Source organism: Saimiri boliviensis, chromosome 5, assembly GCF_048565385.1.
Source record: "Saimiri boliviensis isolate mSaiBol1 chromosome 5, mSaiBol1.pri, whole genome shotgun sequence".
In the NCBI taxonomy this organism is placed as follows: Eukaryota; Metazoa; Chordata; class Mammalia; order Primates; family Cebidae; genus Saimiri; species Saimiri boliviensis.
Genome location: NC_133453.1, coordinates 34583135 through 34601993, shown reverse-complemented (window position 1 = coordinate 34601993; position 18859 = coordinate 34583135). Strand labels below are relative to the sequence as shown.

At 43.2% G+C, this 18859-nt stretch overlaps 1 protein-coding gene and 1 long non-coding RNA gene across 7 annotated transcripts in view; one reads left to right on the top strand and one right to left on the bottom strand.

Annotated features, from left to right (window-relative positions):
* The window catches only part of INO80D (INO80 complex subunit D), an 87730-nt gene extending 77069 nt beyond the window's left edge, over window positions 1-10661 (bottom strand). Inside the window, exon 1 of one of the 6 annotated variants that reach the window (XM_074399188.1) lies at window positions 10572-10661. The gene's annotated coding sequence lies outside the window, so the exon portion shown is untranslated. Of the gene's footprint in view, window positions 1-9726; window positions 9816-9997; window positions 10098-10421; window positions 10508-10571 lie in introns of those variants that run through there. The other 5 variants (XM_010336408.2, XM_074399186.1, XM_074399189.1 and 2 more) reach the window with 5 other exon arrangements.
* LOC141584554 (uncharacterized) lies at window positions 10196-13344 on the top strand. The gene is made up of 2 exons (XR_012517636.1): window positions 10196-10474; window positions 10629-13344. It is a non-coding gene; the product is annotated as an uncharacterized LOC141584554 (long non-coding RNA).
* Window positions 13345-18859: the final 5515 nt, after the last annotated feature.

The window sequence follows — 18859 nt, the reverse complement described above, 5'->3', positions numbered from 1 at the left end:
ACTTTGGGAGACCAAGACAGGCGGATCACGAGGTCAGGAGTTTGAGACCAGCCTGGCTAACATAGTGAAATCACGTCTCTACAAAATACAAAAATTAGTTGGGCATGGTGGTACACACCTGTAATCCCAGCTACTCTGGAGGCTGAGACAGGAGAATTGCTTGAACCTGGGAGGTGGAGGTTGAAGTGAGCCAAGATTGCACCACTGTACTCCAGCCTGGGCGAAAGAGTGAGACTCCATCTAAAAAAACAAAAACATTGTTTTGAATACGGAAAGAAACAAAAAATAATTTTTTTTTAAAAAAGGTAAAACAAAAACAAAAACAAAACCTAGTGTGAGGCTGGGCACAGTGGATCACACCACAATCCCAGCACATTGGGAGGCCAAGGCAGGATTACTTGAGCCCAGGTGTTCAAGACCAAGCTGGGCAATATCATGAAACCCTTGTCTCTACAAAGAATAAGGCCGGGCGCAGTGGCTCACGCCTGTAATCCCAGCACTTTGGGAGGCCGAGGTGGGTGGATCACGAGGTCAAGAGATCGAGACCATCCTGGTCAACATAGTGAAACCCCGTCTCTACTAAAAATACAAAAAATTAGCTGGGCATGGTGGCGCGTGCCTGTAATCCCAGCTACTCAGGAGGCTGAGGCAGGAAAATCACTTGAATCCAGAAGGCAGAGGTTGCAGTGAGCCGAGATGGCGCCATTGCACTCCAGCCTGGGTAACAAGAGTGAAACTCTGTCTCAAAAAAAAAAAAAAAAAAAAAAAAAAAAGAATAAACTAAAATAAATAAAACTAACATAAGCCTACTAAATTCTCAGAATGATTGTTTTCCCATATACTTAATGCAAATGAAAAGAATATTTACTTATCCAAGAAAGAGTGGCTACTGTTAAAATCACAGAGTATCATAAAGTCTTAAAAACATTTTTCCATGTTATATCTTTCTTAAATGAGTTTTAATTCAACTTGATGAATAAAAATGTAATAAGAGGCCGGGCACGGTGGCTCAAGCCTTTAATTCCAGCACTTTGGGAAGCCGAGGCGGGTGGATCACGAGATCGAGAGACCGAGACCATCCTGGTCAACATGGTGAAACCCCGTCTCTACTAAAAATACAAAAAATTAGCCGGGCATGGTGGCACATGCCTGTAATCCCAGCTACTCAGGAGGCTGATGCAGGAGAATTGCCTGAATCCAGGAGGTGGAGGTTGTGGTGAGCCGAGATCGCGCCATTGCACTCCAGCCTGGGTAACAAGAGCGAAACTCCATCTCAAAAAAAAAAAAAAAAGTCGTAAGATACTAAACAGATGACTATATTGATTTTAAGAATCTAACATCCATATTATCAGTGTAAAAATAGTAAAATCAGACTGAGGAATGATGAAAATCTATCAGCTGATGTGACTGGAAGAGAAAGAAGCAGTGAGAAAACTGCTTATCACTGAAAAATATAAACATTTGTTATAATCACGTTCAAACCAGAATATTTTAAAATAATGCTTATTGACTGTCTAGTATGTGCCATATACTGTACTCAGACAGCACTGTACAAATAAGTTTGCATTAGGAATTTCAAAGAACTTTACACTAGTTCCTTCTCTGATATATTAGAAGGGTAAGGATAGTTTATGCAGCAGAAGAGATCATTAATTGGCTCTGGTAGGTATCAGAGAGGGGACTCACATCTGGTTTTGCTAATTACTAAGTGTAAGACCTTGGGGAAGTTATTTAGGCTTCAGTTTTCATATCCGTAAAGGGAAGATTATAATTGTATGTACCTCATTGAGCTGCTTAGGATAATTAAATTAGGTATTTCATGAACTGTAACCCCAGCATATAGTAATCACTTAATATTAACTACCATTAGAAGCAGTAAGTGGGGGTTTATTTGTATTATCATTTTGATCTAGAATATGTAGGACTAAAATACATTCTCGAGCTATTAGTGGTTTTCTGAATAGCACAGTGTAATACTCCATTCATTCAGGTCCTCCCACCTTCTTGAGAGGTAGGTTACAGAATCCACTGAGAATTGTTTCCTATGATCCACATTAAAAATCTAGTGTTGGCCAGCACGGTGGCTCACGCCTGTAATCCAAGCACTTTGGAGGCCAAGGTGGGTGGATCACCTGAGGTCGGGAGTTCAAGACCAGCCTGACCAAGATGGTGAAACCCCATCTTTAAAAAAAAAAAAAAAAATCTAGTGTCAAAAATATTCCCTACATTCTATAGAGCACTTATATACTAATATTCTTGTGACAGAAAACACTAGCAGAAAGAGCTCTGTTTGACTGATTTGGGTCCAGTATTTATTAGCTCCAGTTAATAATCCTTCACAACAAATGCTTTCTGAGTTCCTATCCATGTCACAGTCACTCTCTGTTGTTACAGAAACCTTGCATTGCAGGACAAGAGGAAAGAAGAAAAACTAAGTTGTAGCTCTACTCCTCAAAGTTCTTTTGTTCTAAAAATCTGAAACTAATGGCCTCTTTGTTACTGAATTCCACATATACTTTTCTGTCTTCAGCTAACTTGACCTCTCTGCAGCATGTGACACTGTTGACCACTTTCTCTTTCTTGAAACTCTCTCCTTTCTGGCTAGTGAGTGGCTTCCTTTCTCCTGGCCCCCTTGCTTCCATGCCAATATCCCTTAATCTTACTTTACAGGGGTGCAAGATGAAATGCCTATATGAGCCATAAGAGTAGGCCAGGGGCATTCTTTGGCACACTTTGCTCCAATTATTTCCTGCAAGTTGTTGCAATGTATTTTGTTTTTCCTTTTTTTTTTTTTTATTTAAGGTAGACCCAGAACTTCCAACTCTTCCATGTTTTTAAAAGAAGACCCAAGGCCGGGCGCGGTGGCTCAAACCTGTAATCCCAGCACTTTGGGAGGCCGAGGCGGGTGGATCACGAGGTCAAGAGATCGAGACCATCCTGGTCAACATGGTGAAACCCCGTCTCTACTAAAAATACAAAAAAACATTAGCTGGGCATGGTGGCGCGTGCCTGTAATCCCAGCTACTCAGGAGGCTGAGGCAGGAGAACTGCCTGAACCCAGGAGGCGGAGGTTGCGGTGAGCCGAGATCGCGCCATTGCACTCCAGCCTGGGTAACAAGAGCGAAACTCTGTCTCAAAAAAAAAAAAAAAAAGAAGACCCAGTGCAGTGGCTCACGCCTGTAATCCCAGTACTTTGGGAGGCTAACACGGGCGGATCACAAGATCAGGAGTTCGAGACCAGCCTGGCCAATATGGTGAAACCCTGTCTCTACTAAAAATATAAAATTAGCCAGGTGTGGTGGCAAATGCCTGTAATCCCAGCTACTTGGGAGGCTGAGGCAGGAGAATTGCTTTAACACAGGAAGTGGAGGCTGCAGTGAGCAGAGATCCTGCCACTGCACTGCAGCCTGGGCAACAGAGCAAGATTCCATCTCAATAAATCAATAAATGAAGATTAAAATCCAAATTTCACCACAAAATCTCCTTTTTCCATGTTAGCAGCTCCTTTAAACTTTGAACATATGAAGGCCGGGGGTAGTGACTCACACTTGTAATCTCAACATTATGGGAGGCTGAGGCAGAAGGATCACTTGAGCCCGTGAGTTTGAGCCCTGCCTGGGCAACATAGTGAGACCCTATCTCCATTTTATTAAAAAAAAAACGAAAAAGACGGCCGAGCGTGGTGGCTCACACCTGTAATCCCATCACTTTTGGAGGCCAAGGTAGGTGGATCACAAGGTCAGGAGTTCAAGGCCAGCATGGCCAAGACGGTGAAACCCTGTCTCAACTAAAAATAGAAAAATTACCTGGGTGTGGTGGCAGGTTCCTGTAATCCCAGCTACTCGGGAGGCTGAGGCAGAGAACTGTTTGAACCTGGGAGGTGGAGGCTGCAGTAAGCCAAGACCATGCCACTGTACTCCAGCCTGGGCAACAGATCAAGACTGACAGACAAGAAAGAAAAGAAAGGAAGGAAGGGAGGGAGGGAGGGAAAGAAAGAGAGAGAGAGACAGAGAGAAAAAAAAAGTGAGAGAGAAAGAGAAAAGGAGGGAGGGAGGGAAGTGTAACCCTGACCAAGTTATTTTATAAATCTCTTTCCTCATCTATGAAAAAGCACCAATGAAAAGTCACAGACTATTACAAAAAGTGAGAGTCAAACAAAACATTTCTATAGGCTTGCTTTTATCTGGCTTTTTAAAATTTTTTTGAGACAAGTTCTTCCAGGCTCAAGAGCAGTTGTGCGATCAAGGTTCACTGCAGCCTTGACCTCCTGAGCTCAAGCGATCCTCCCACCCTCTGCCTCTTGAGTGGCTGGGACTACAGGAATGCACTGCCACACCTGGCTAATTTTTGTACTTTTTGTAGAAACAGGGTTTTACCATGTTGCCTAGTCTCAAGCTCCTGAGCTCAAGTGATCTCCACAACTCAGCCTCCCAAAGTGCTGGGACTAGTTGCGAGTAATGGTGCCAAGCCTACCCCAGGATTCAAACCAAATGCACAGAAATGCATATGTGCATTTTTCTGGAGAAGTATCCAAGACTAAGAGTCACTGACTAGCCCATATGTATCTACTCCTACCATTTCCGCTGCCATCTGTAAGGATGAGTCCCACATTTACATCCGGTCAACTAATGCGATCACCTCACCTCTGCCACTGCCACCTCCTCTTCTCAACTGCCATTGACACTACGCCTTAGTTCAAATCCTCTTCAAATCTCTTGTCAGGAGCTGCCTCACTGGTCTAATTACACAGTCCTGCCCTTCTTTTTGCTACTCAGTACAACTCAAATCCTTTAAATCTCAAAGAATTTATTTGGCCAAAGGCCTTCAGGGTCTGCTTGTAATGTAAAAGAAATCCGAACTCCTTAACCAACACGGAAACTCCTTAGGACTCGGCCAGACTGACCTTTCCCTTTCACTATTTATTCCCCTCCTCCTCCGACTTCTCGGCAGTAACAGTACCACCATCTGCAACACAAGATACTCTTTTGTCCCTAAACTTTGATTTGTACTTACAGGTCCTACCTTCTGGAATGCCTAAGTCCTCCCATTTGCTTAGGAAAGAAACCTCCCGTGCAAAACCCTAACTTTAAAACCAAGCTTGCCCCTTAGGCCAGAACAGAATAATATTCCTCCAGACTAAGCTTTCACTTAACATTCACATTGACATTGTAAATGTCGGCTTATTTCTCTTCTCCAATAGACTAAAACCTCCTCAAGGGCAGAGAATGTGTCTTTGTATTGCAAAGCTCTGAGCTATAACAAAGAAGCTAATCTGTTAAATGAATGAGCTGGCAGCAACTCCTACCAATCAAGTCAGGTAAACATCCTCAGGACTCTTAAAGTGAGCCTACCAAGGCCACAAACTATTCAGTGCCTTCAAAACCACACACTACCGTGCTTGGGGACTCTCAAAAACACTTCAAAATCTGAGAGGGGAACCAGGAGTAAAGCGAGCCCACCCTGTACTCCTTTGCCCTCGGCGTACTTACCATACCTTTATATTAGCCAGTTCCAAATTCAAACAGTGGAGACTACACTAACATGAAACTGCTGAAACTGAATATACTGCATAATTTTTTACTGGCAAAAATACATTTATTTGCCCCATTAAAGTAATTATAATAGTCTCTGTACTCAAATACTTATTAATATTATTAATATATACTGAGGCAAGAACTCATTAAAAATTCACATCAAGAATATTAAAAATCTTTAGAAAAAAATAGAAAAGTTATGCACCAGGAAAAGTTATGCACCAAAAAAATAAAAAGGTTATGCACTCGGATCCATTCTAAAAGCTTTACGTTCAACTCCTCATTTAGTCTTCACAGTAACCCTACGAAGTAGGTGCTATTATTACCCCTTTTACAGATGAAGAAAATTGAGACTTAATCAGATTAAGTAATTTTCATTATCCAAGGTCACACATTTAGGATGCAAAGACTATTTGCTCCAGAGCCCAAGCTTTTAATCAGTACAAAACTATACAACTACTGTTAGGTGGATAATCCTACACTTAGGTTTTTTCTGTTTCTGCTGTATGCAGACACATACAGAGAAAAAGCACACTAAAACGTTAACAGTGGTCATCCCTGGAGTGGGAAAAACAAGTCTACTCTCCAAATATAGTACGAGCCTACTATATAGTAGTAGTACTACTATATAGCACAGTATTACTTTCAATTATTTAAAAAAGCAAACAAGAGAAATAGTATTTAGATGTTGCTCCTAGAAAAGAAAGGCGGAGGCCAGGCGTGGTGGCTCACACGTGTACTCCCAGCACTTGAGGAGACTGAGGTGAGCAGATCCCTTGCATCCAGGAGTTTGAGACCAGCCTGGGTAACATGGCAAAACCCCATCTCTACAAAAAATACAAAAATTAGCTGGGCCATGGTGGTGCGCACGTGTAGTCCTGGCTGACTACAGGCACACCTGAGGTGAGAGGATCACTGGTGCCCAGGAGGTTGAGGCCGCAGTGAGCTGTAATCATGCCACTGTACTCCAAGCTAGACAACAGAGTGAGACCCTGTTACAAAAAAAAAAAAAAAAAAAAAAGAAAAGAAAAGTGAGCTAGTGGAATTAACATTTAATGAGTACCTATTATGGGCCCAAGACATGGGTATCTCATCTAAACCTTCTATCAAAGAATTTTATTCCCATTTTCAGTTAAAGAAACCAGATTAAGTAACTTGCCCAGCAGAAGGACTGGGATCAGAACGCAAAGCCCAGTCCAAAGGTGTCACTGCTGCTACAAATAAAATTGCACCAAAACAAATCACAGCCGGGGACAGTGGCTCGTGCCTATAATCCCAGCACTTTGGGAGGCCGAGGCAGGTAGATCATGAGGCCAGGAGTTCGAGACCAGCCTGGCCAACATGGCAAAACCCCGTCTCTACTAAAAATACAAAAATTAGCCGGGTATGGTGGCAGGTGCCTGTAATCCCAGCTACTCCGGAAGCTGAGGCAGGATTGCTTGAACCCAGGAGGTGGAGGTTGCAGTGAGCCGAGATCGTGCTACTGCACTCCAGCCTGGACGACAAGAGCAACACTGCATCTCAAAATTTTTTAAAAATCACATTCTGCGAAAGGATGAGAACCAAGTAGTCTGTCACCTTACGTGCAAGGAGGGAAAAGTGGGAGGCTTATGGTTTTAAATTGAGTATCTCTGCAGTATCTCAAACTAGCCAGGAGTCAAAAATCAGCCTTTACAGTCAGGACCTCTGGGACAAACTCTTGCATGAAAGAGTAAGGAAACTCTTCTGCTGTTTGTTTTGCCTAGCACAGAACTGCATGTGTGTGTTAACACTGACTTAACCTTGGGGACAATTTGCTGCCTCCAACCCAGTTTCACCTATTCAGCCACTGTTTTACCAGTTATCGGGTGTGGGGGAGGGGGAAAGAGAAGTGTCTGAGAATACTGCTCTAACTGTATTCAAACGTAAGTGACCTTTCATTAGCCATAACCATTGTACCAAACCTAGATAGTGAGAGCTGGTAACCCTTGGAGAACATCTCAGGTAGAATAAATAGTTCAGCATTTTTCTTGAAATGACATTAATTTTGAGTGCTCTCAGAAATGTTTAATTCCTCCTAAACTAAAATTTTCATTTTTCTAAAAACAGTAGCAACATGATTTGCTGAGAAAAAGTTGGAATGAAGTATACAAATTTCCTCCTAAAAATCTTCCAGAGGAAAGAAAACTTACTTCAGACTTGTAATTATACTAAACATTTTAAACTAGCATTTAATAATTTTTAAAAAAGCATATTCCCTTAGTAATTTAACGTTAATTCAGTATTTGCCCTGAAAATCTTTTATTAGTTTCAAATGGAATCTAACTTTTAAAAACATCAAACCTGTCATTACTCCAGGAAGTAAAGTAGCCCATTAGGTGATTAACTTAGGAAATTTACGTATATTTGAGATAGGGTGGGAAAAAGCACAAAACTTTTTTAGTATTTGTACATACAGTTTTGGAAAGCTTAGGAATGTGAAGTCAAGAATATACCTTTAAAATACCAAATTATGAGGCAATAACAATTTTTTTCAAACTTTAAAAGTCTAAGAAAAAAGACTAAGAATGATTTTTTTCCATCCAGTATGCTCTAAAAATAAGAACTATAATAGAAGTAATGATTTTTGGTACACATTTATGAAAATGTCCAAGTCAATAAGCAATTTCAATTAATTAATAAAGTTAAAACAACCACTAAATGTAATTTGCATTTTTGTATCAGATCCATACAATCTCAAATATCAAGACTTTCTTAAGCTCAGTGCTGAATGACCGGATATCTATCATTGTGGAGAAACAGTTTGATGTTAAGCAGACCAAAGGAAAAGAAAGGCATACACCTAGAAGAATCACTTGAGTCTCACTTAGAAGCCTCACAGAAGTCAGCACTGAAAGTCGTAGGTTACCCATTGCTCTGCAAGTGGCAGCTTTTCACCAACAGTGCCGGGGGCACTGAATGGGCAGAATGTGGGACATCTCCTGCCAGCAAACTCCAGCCTGCTACCAAGCAGGATACCGCACAGACACACAACACTCTGCCCTAATCTCACCAAAAAGAGAAGGAAAAAACCCAACAAATAAATGACGGAAAATAACCTCTCCAAACACACCCACAGTGGGGGTTGGCAGTGGGGGCAGGGTCCATTAACATTTCAATTTCAACACTCAAGAACAACGACAAGGAGGTGAGAACAGCCACGGGAAACATCCTGTCCCTGAAAAGCGGGAAATCGAGTTTGGAAATTTGTGTTTATCACTCTTTTTTAGCGTTCAGAGCTCAGGGCACCAAAATATAGCTAAAATTGAATCCATTTAAACAGAAAACATAGGGGTGCGTGTGTGTGTGTGTGAATATATATGTGTGTATAAATACATATAAAATATACACATACGCATATATATATATATTTTTTTCCGGTTTAAATGTTATAGACACACACACACACATACCCCAAAACCAAAGTGTAGTTTTCCCAGGGCTCTTCCACAGACCCTTCTGAGTTGTGGCAATAACAAGTTTAGGTTTCCTTTAAATCTCCATTATTCTGTTTCTAGTATCGAATATAAGAATATCACACAAATCTAAACAGTGATGATCAGAATAAACGAACTACTGATCCTGAAACTGTAGACCTTGTTTCAGGAGTTGCCCTGCCCACTTCCTCTCCCTCCTCCCAATCCCGGAGGCTTCCAAGCTATCTGACAACCACTTCTCCCCCTTGGGATCTGTTCCGGTGTTGGTTTTACCGGACAGCTACCAAAAAAGAGGGGAAACTCCTACATCTGGGGACTGCTCCAGAAACCCCGCCTGGTCCTGCCCCTCTTGACAGTCTCCTCGGTGTTCCCTACATCTTCCTCTGCGCCGGAGCTGTCCAGAAGGGGGATTGTGGACCCAAAGGAGTCGGGATGAAAGGGGGTGGGTACTCAAGCTGAAAATAACACCCCCAGTTGGTAGGGTAAGGGCTAAAAAAGGCAATAGGGAAAGACAGTCCGGCAGAACACCACCTGAGTTTACCTCCTTCCCACCCCAAAAAGCCCAGTCACTAACTAATAAAGCTAAGGAAAGCCCCTTGCAAACTTTTCCAAACCGGAAGAGAAGGCCCTCTCCCCAACCTGGGGGGCTCCGGGGGGAACGGGCTGGAGTTAGCAGCCCCGAAAGGGCTCGCGGGGAGTTGGGTGGGGCGCGTGCGAGGGGTGCAGGGGCGGAGTACCTTCTTCAATGGACAGGAACTGGCAAAGAGTTTCAAAATAGCCGAGTGCGCTCCCCCACGCCCTGGGGGTCCCAGGCGCTAGGACCAAGGCTCCCCGGAGAAACGGCGGCCCCCAATTCGGGCCTAAAAGGAAACTTTCCGGGCCGCGGCTGCACCTGACTCCTCACCGCCCCTCCACCCGACCCCACGCCCGCCAGGCCGCCCGCCCCGCCCCGCCCCGGCCAGGCCGCCCGGAGCGCGGAGGAGGGGGATAAATAAATTCAACTCTTACCGGAATCCGGGGGGCGTCTGCTAGAGACCCGGGGGAAGTGGGGTCGGGCGCCCATTCCCCACTCCTAGGCCCTGACGCCCCTGTCCCGGCCGCTCGGGCCTGCCGCCCCGCGGGAGAGCCTCCGGGCCGGCGCGGGATTCGGCCCCGCAGCGCCGCCGTCCCGCCCGGAGGCCCCGGGGGACTCGAGGGGGCGAGCGGAGGCCCGGGGCGCGGGGGCAGGGCGCGGCCGCTGTGGGGCCTACCGGCCCGAGGCCTACCGGCGCTCCCCCTCCCGCCGCACACCCCCACCCTGCCCGCGCAGGCCGCGCCGCTCGCCCCGCTCCGGCTCGGGCTGGACCCCTGCCCACCCGCCGTCCCCGCCCGCGGGCGCCCCGGAGGCCCTCAGGCCCCCGGCCTCCACCACCCGGGCGCCGGCCCCACTCACCCTTTCATTCTCCGCCCGGGGCCTGGCGTGGGCCGGCGAATCCCCGGCCTCACGTAAGCGCGCTCGCCGCCCGCCCAGCCCGCGCGGCCCAGCCCGCCGCCCTACGGGAGCCCGGGGATGTGGGCCGGGCCTGGGGCCGCCTCTGCTTACCTTTCAGCTGCTTTTTTTTTTTCTCCTTCCCCCCTTTTCCCTCGGCTGGGCTGACAGATCAGAGTGAGAGGCGCTGGCAATGGACTAGGAAGCTCGGCCGCCGCTGCTACTGCTCCCCCCTGGGCTCCGGCGAGAGCCTTTCCCTGTCAAGCAAGAGGGGTGAGGATCATATTTTTATTTTGGAAACTAAAAAGTGCTCCCAGGGTCGGTGATTATTAAGGGGAAATCCCTGAATATACTCTCCAGCCAAGAAGGCAGGGCTGCCGGGGCTGTGCAAGAAGAGGCAGCAGCCTCCTACAGCACCACTACAGGCACTGCGAGGACATAACACCAGAGAGCTGCTCCTCTGCCCTCCGAAACGACAACTTTCCTACCATCTTGGAGGCAGAGCAAAGGGGGGCCAGGGGGAAAAGTGCACCCGCTCCCGATAAAGTACAAATTTTTACTTCTCATCTCTGGAAGAAAGTCCACACCGGCCGTCCACACCGGCGCCTGGGGGAGAAAGCAGGGAAGAAACTGGGGGTGCATGAGAAACGTTTTCATTTGCTCCAGGGGGGAAAATGTTTCTGCATCTTCTGATGGAAAGAAATCTTTACAAGACACAGGTTTTCCGGTGATTATTATTTTCTATTTTCTACTTTTAATTTTTTTCATGTTAGTGACAGTGATATTTTAATATTTTTTCAGGCCAATAATAATTTTTCTCCGTTACAGGGCTAAGTTCTGTGGTTGGTGGTCAGTTTATAAATTTATACTTAAAGAGACTTAATACTGACTTCATTTATTTGTCTAGCTATGTTATTGTATATATAAATATTTATGTTACGTATATTACATACAAAAATTTGTGTCATATGTTACTCTCAAAACAGATTGCTGTAAGACGATTATAAAAAAGATGTCTTTCGTCTCTTTCTCAAAGCAATGTAAATAAAACCTATGGACTGTCCAGAAAGTCATGATACAGTGTGTCATTTTCCACAGTGCAAATAAAGGCAGATATCACTGGGGATTTAAAAACAGCCCGTTTCTGGAAATTCTGTTATGATCTGCCCATGAAGAAAGATTACAGTAAAACTGGAAAGAGATTTTGAAGACAGCCTTAGATTTTGCTTTAAGTAAATAGTTTATTAAGAATTATATCCAGGCATTTATTTTTTATTTATTTAGATTATTTAAACTCTACCTAGATCTTTGGTACATTACACAGGTTGCTGTCTGCTTCTTGTGTCACAGAATTGAGAAATGTGGTTATTTTTGTTAGAGTGATGTTAGTTCAGAACTTCCAACGTGCTGCCAGCCTGTATGAGTGACTTTTTGTGTATTGCAGTGGATGTCATGAATTTACTTTTTTAAATGAGCAAAGTTTAGTAGATAAATGGGATCAGTGTTAAACAATGCCGAGTTAGCACAGTGGTGAGAGGGAGGAAGGGTACTCACTTGCATCAATTGAAAGAGAACTCTGACTGGAGTTCTTATTGAATTCCAGAGACATTTTTCTATTTTTGTGAAAAGAAAAATAACAGAAAACGAACCGACTATCTTTGTATGTTCAAAGGGGATGATGATTTAAATCTTGTACTAAAAGTTATTTTTCTGACACGTTAGCTAACCCCGCAGGAATGAATTTGTTATATTAGTGTCCTGAATCTGTAGAATATTTAATTTCTTTGTAAAGTTTATTATAAAGCATTTAGAAATAACTTCCAAATTTAGAAATTGTCCTAACTTAAAAGTGAGTTCAAAAAAAAAAGTGAGTTCATGTAATGCATGTATCAGATATTTATTAGTTTCTAGATGAACCCCATCTTTATCATATAACTTTGAATATAGTACTTTCCTATTCTGGATTCTCTTTTGTGGTTTTTTTTCCCTCTCTGTTTGGTGGAAAAAGTTATGTAAAGTAAAATTAACTAATTCTTATCATCTTGGAAACCTCAGTTGTGATGTTATGTTCTATTTACAATACTTTTTTTTCAACATTTGGACATCAAACACATTAGTTACCACAAGGAAATTACTTCCCTTAACTAGACCTCTACTGGAATTGAAAAACATGTTTTCTAACAACTGATTTTTCTTTATATATGACATGACTTTATGGATTTGTTCTGAATTTTTCAAGAAATGAAAATGTATTTGGCCAGATTCCATGGCTCATGCCTGTAATCCCAGCAATTTGGAAGGCCTAGGTGAGAGTATTGTTTAAGCCCAGGAACTTGAGACCAACCTAGGCAACATAGCAAACCGTCTCTAAAAATAAAAATAATGTAAAATAAAATGTAATTCTTTGCATTAAGCTGGCAGCATCCTTTTTTGTAATGCCCCCTGTGACCAAAGAAACTTGTTTGCATGATGTCTGTCACTGGATAGGGCTATGCTGCATCAGCTTAGTATTTCAGTGCTTTTCTCTTTATAAAGTTTGACTTGTGCAGACTTGTAATCTATGATGTTTATCCATCAACTGAGCAAAATATTCAAGACTTGAGGCTGGGCATGGTGGCTGTAATTCAAGCACTTTGGGAGGCCCAGGCAGGTGGATCACCTGAGGTCAGGGGTTCGAGACCAGTGTGGCCAACATAATGAAACCCTGTCTTTACTAAAAATACAAAAATTAGCTGGCCATGGTGGCGGGTGCCTGTAATCCCTGCTACTTAGGAGGCTGAGGCAGGAGAATCACTTGAACTAGGAGGCAGATTGCAGTGAGCCAAGATTGAGCCCTTGTACTCCAACCTGGGCGACACGAGTGAAACTCCAAAAAAAAAAAAGAAAACGAGTTGGAGGATTACAGCTGTCAATAAGGAAATCTCCTAAATTTGTGATATTGATGACGGTTTATTTCAGTTGAATTCCGTCTCAAAATAAAGTGCTATGTCTGATTTGTAGAATCTGCAAATGCTAACAAAACTACTGATATAATTTTATTTTTTATTAATTTTTTTTGAGACGGAATCTTGTTCTGTTGCCCAAGCTGGCGTGCAGAGGCACGATCTCGGCTCACTGCCACCTTCACCTCCCGGGTTCAAGCGATTCTCTTGTCTCATTCTCCGGAGTAGCTGGGATTACAGGCATGGGCCACCATGCCCAGCTAATTCTTGTATTTTAGTAGAGATGTGGTTTTGCCATGTTGGCCAGGCTGGTCTTGAACTCCTGACTTGGTGATTCATCCATCTGGGACTTCCAAAGTGCTGAGATTACAGGTGTGAGCCACTGCGTGCGGCCTAAAACTGCTGATATAATTTGAGGAAGCTTATTTTTTCCCAATAAAATTTCCGCTGCTCAAATTTGGCTACGTTATTGAGCACTTAATGCATCTTGATAACCTTTTTTTTTTTTTTTTTTTGAGACGGAGTTTCAGTCTTGTTACCCAGGCTGGAGTGCAATGGTGCGATCTTGGCTCACCGCAACCTCTGCCTCCTGGGTTCAGGCAATTCTCCTGCCTCAACCTCCTGAGTAGCTGGGATTACAGGCACACACCACCATGCCCAGCTAATGTTTTGTATTTTTAGTAGAGATGGGGTTTCACCATGTTGACCAGGATGGTCTCGATCTCTTGACCTTGTGATCTACCCGCCTCAGCCTCCCAAAGTGCTGGGATTACAGGCTTGAGCCACCGCGCCTGGCCTGGACACTTTTATCTATGTTTTCTCTTTTTTTTTTTTTTTTTTTGAGACGGAGTTTCGCTCTTGTTACCCAGGCTGGACTGCAATGGCGTGATCTCGGCTCATTGCAACCTCTGCCTCCTGAGTTCAGGCAATTCTCCTGCCTCAGCCTTCTGAGTAGCTGGGATTACAGGCATGCACCACCATGCCCAGCTAATTTTTTGTATTTTTAGTAGAGACAGGGTTTCACCATGTTGACCAGGATGGTCTCGATCTCTTGACCTCGTGATCCACCCACCTCGGCCTCCCAAAGTGCTGGGATTACAGGCTCGAGCCACCGCGCCCGGCCTATCTATGTTTTCTCATTTAATTCCTTTAGCTCCAAAAGTATTACATTTTTCTTTTCTCTTAAAAAAAAAAAAAAAAAGAAAAAAACAGATGGGATAATTGCCTTTCCTGTCAGGGAGCGTATACCACCTTGGCCCAAAAGCTCTACAATAAGATTCTCAATTCTCCTCTGTTTAGAGTGTCCAAGGTGCCTGTCACAATTCTGTGCACTATGTCTGAAGTACTAGGTTCCCGCTCTATGCTGTTTGCTAAAAACAAACTTTGAGTAGCCAGCTGTTGGAGCCCCCTTCATTCATTGGTGGCAACTAGTGGCTTATTTCACTTTTGTGAAGTCTAGCATCTAAATCTCAGTTGTTTTGAGGAATACAAATAAATAAGTAATAAGTGCATTATGATTAAGACTTTGTTCCTGATCCTGAAAACGAGCAATATATGGTATAAAGCACGAACTTACTTATTCTGTTATGCCTTAATTTCACAAATAGCTGTTTGGCCTTTAGTTAAAGTAGGAAATGCTTGCCTTAATTTTTTTTTTTTTTTTTTTTTTGAGACAGAGTCTTACTCTGCCCAGGCTGGAATGCAGTGGTGCAATCTCAACTCACTGCAACCTCCACCTCCCAGGTTCAAGCTATTCTCCTGCCGCCTCCCAAAGTGCTGGGATTACAGGCGCCCACCACCACACCCAGCTAAGTTTTGTATTTTTAATAGAGACAGGGTTTCACCATGTTGGCCAGGCTGGTCTCAAACTCCTGATCTCAGGTGATCCGCCCACCTCGGCCTCCCAAAGTGCTGGGATTACAGGTGTGAGCCACCACACCTGGCCAATATTTAAAAAGAAAAAAAAAAATTATTGTTGTTGTTTTTAACAAAGAGATGGGGTCTTGCTCTTTTGCCCAAGCTAGTCTGAAACTCCTGAGCTCAGGTGATCCTCCTGCCTCAGCCTCCCCAAAATGCTGAGATTACAGGTGTGAGCCACTTCGCCTGACAGCCTTAATAACTTTAATATCATTAGAATATTTAATTGATCTGCCTTTTGGTATTAATTATTTTAGTTTTCTAAAAATTGACCACATTACTATGTATACTAAAGAGAAGTTATTAAGAAAGCATGAGCTGGACACAGTGCCTCATGCCTGTAATCTGAGCACTTTGGGAGGCCAAGGTGGGTGGATCACCTGAGATCAGGAGTTTGAGACCAGCCTGGCCAACATGGTGAAACCCCATCTCTATTAAAAATGCAAAAATTAGCCTTCCAGCTACAGGGAGGCTGAGGCAGGAGAATTGCTTGAACCCGGGAGGCAGAAGTTGCAGTGAGCCAAGACCAAGCCACTGCACTCTAGCCTAGGCAACAGAGCAAGACTGTCTAAAAAAATAAAATAAAATAAAAAATAACTCCAAGGGAGGTGAGGGAGTAGAAACGGGGTATGTACATAGCCTGAAAGTTTTCAAAGCCACACTATTATGATGGCCATAGACACAAATTTTTTTCACTTTAAAGCATTTCTGTTTTGAAAACATTTGTTGGTAATGTTTCTACCTTAAACAAAGATTTTGGTTTTATTGTGGTTACAAGAAAGTGTTTCTGAGATAAACAATATATTTGGCAGGCATACACATCATAGTTTTAGACTGACTATGAAATTTCTGTAATAAAGATTCAAGGCTGGGTGTGGTGGCTCACACCTGTAATCCCAAAACTTTAGGAGGCTGAGGAGGGAGGATCACTTGAGCCCAGGAGTTGGAGGCCGCAATGAGCTGTGATCACACTACTGCACTCCAGCCTGGGCAACAAAGTGAGCCCGTCTGAAAAAAAAAAAAAAAAAAAAAAAAAATATATATATATATATACACACACACACACACACACACACACACACACACACACAAACACACTGTGTTGATCAGGTAATCTCCCTAATGCTAACATCTAACCAGGGGCAGTCAGACCTTTGATTACATACCAGAAGCCAAGAAGTGGGTTTTTGGTTGTTTTCAAATTCCCACAAGGGCCAGAAGATACCTTCCAGGAACCAGATAGTCAGTGTTGTGCTGCCTTTTCATCATGCTCCAGGCAGAAAATGTGACACTGTAGACACTGTTTACCATAGCGTTCTTGGGCTATTTTACTGATCCCTAATTTTGGAAAAAAGAAAACAACGCTCCAACTTAAGTCATGTTTTCAGGAATTATTAGTAAAAAGAAACACCCCAAAGCAGTATGAACAATTGGGTGGTGGAATCAGAAGTAATAGCCTTTTCCATATAATGAAAAAAACTGTCCCAAAAGTGGTGGTTAGCTAAAACATTGAAGTAAGGAGAGAAATCCATTGAGACCTCAGAATAATAGGTAGAGGTTAACACAAAGGTGACCGTGTTCGTTTCTGCTACATTCCTGGCTAAGCAAGCTTTTGTAGACCTGCTGGGAATTTACCACTATTTCCATGGGAAAATAAATTCCAGGTTCCAAACAACAAATTTACAGTGATATTCAGGGGAACTCAGCCCATTAAGCTTGGACTTCCTGTGCTATAACATCTTCGCCATGTAGTTGTTATAGACTGCCAGAGTTCGATGGTAAGAATGGGAAAATACAGGGAAAATCCTCTCAGTCAGACAAAAATGGAGTAACTATGAACACAACTTAAATAATTTGACCTTTATTTATTTATTTATTTATTTATTTATTTATTTACAAAGGTGGGGTTTCACCATGATGGCCAGGCTGGTCTTGAACTCCTGACCTCAGGTGATCCACCCACCTCAGCCTTCCAAAGTGCTAGGATTACAGGCGTGAGCCACCGTGCCCGGCAATAGTTTGACTTAAACTCCGGTGGGAAAGATTATCAAAGATATTAAATAGTAAAGCCAGTTCTAATACACCAGGAAGGAAAAAAACAACCTCAGTAACTGAAAATTGTACTATTTACTCTGTATACATTGAAGTTTGTTTTACGCAGACCTGGGTGCCATATGATAGTATTACAGGTATTTGGATTTTTTCTTTTTTCTTTGTTTTTTTTTTTGAGGCAGGTTTCACCATGTTGGCCAGGCTGGTTTTGAACTCCTGACCTCAAGTGATCCTCCCATCTCGGCCTCCCAAAATGCTAGGATTACAGGTGTGAGCCACCACGCCCAGCCTAGTATTTGCATTTTGTTCTATTAAAGAAAAAATAGGTAAGATTCTACTGAAAATTACTAGATGTCATCCTTCTACTAGGCTAATGCCCTTTTTGCACCACGGAGCAAGCCATAGCCATTCTTGTTCTGACCTCTCTATTCTTGTTTTGATGCTCTGTTCTCAGCTCTGCCAATTAAATCCCACTCTGCTTTGATGACTTGCTCACATTCTTGTCCCTGAAGCCTTCTGATGCCAAGCTGAGTCTATAGTGACCTTAACATTCCTTTAATACCTTGAGTTGTTTTCTAGCTTTTCTTAGTTTTGGGGTTTTTTTCTATATGCACAACAGGAGCTGTAATCATTAATAGTTTGAACTCTGGAGTCAAGGCCATATGATTTGGAAAGCTGGCTCTACCATTTTCCTACTGTGTAACCCTGGGCAAGCTCCTTGTCTAGTTTGTTTTATGCTGCTATAACAGAATACCACAGACAGAGAAATTTATAAAGAAATTTATTTCTTACACTTCTGGAGATGAGGTCCAAGAGCATGGCACTGACATCTGATGAGGTTGTTTTGTTGCGTTATCCCGTGGCAGAAGGTAGAAGGTCAAGAGAGCACATGTGTGAGGGGGGATATCGGGGAGGAAGGGGGCAGAACTCATCCTTTTATCAGGAACCCACTCCTACAAAAACTAACCTACTTCTGTGATAACAGCATGAATACATTCAGTAGAGCAGAACTCTTATGACCTGATCACCTCATAAAGATCCCACCTCTCACCCTTGTTGCTTTGGGGATTAAGTTTCCAACATATGAACTTTGGGAGACACATTCACACAACAGCACTTCTTGCCCTCTCAATTTCCTTGTTTGTAAATCTAGAGATAATAATAGCATCTGTCTCACTGGGGTGTTCTGAGGATTAAATGGCATAGTGGGTAAAGCACAAGACTCCAGCACATAATAAGTGCTAAGTAAAGGTCAGTTGCTCCTTTCGGTTGTTTGCCAACAAACACCTACACCACCACTCAAGGTCAGGAAGTACTGTGTTGGTTTTATTTTGTTTTTGTTTTTGTTTTTTTGAGATGGCGTCTTACTCTGTCTCCCAGGCTGGAGTGCAGTGGTGCAATTGCCTCCCGGGTTCAAGTGATTCTTCTGCTTCAGGCTCCCAAGTAGCTGAGATTACAGGCACCCACCACCATACCCGGTTAATTTTCACA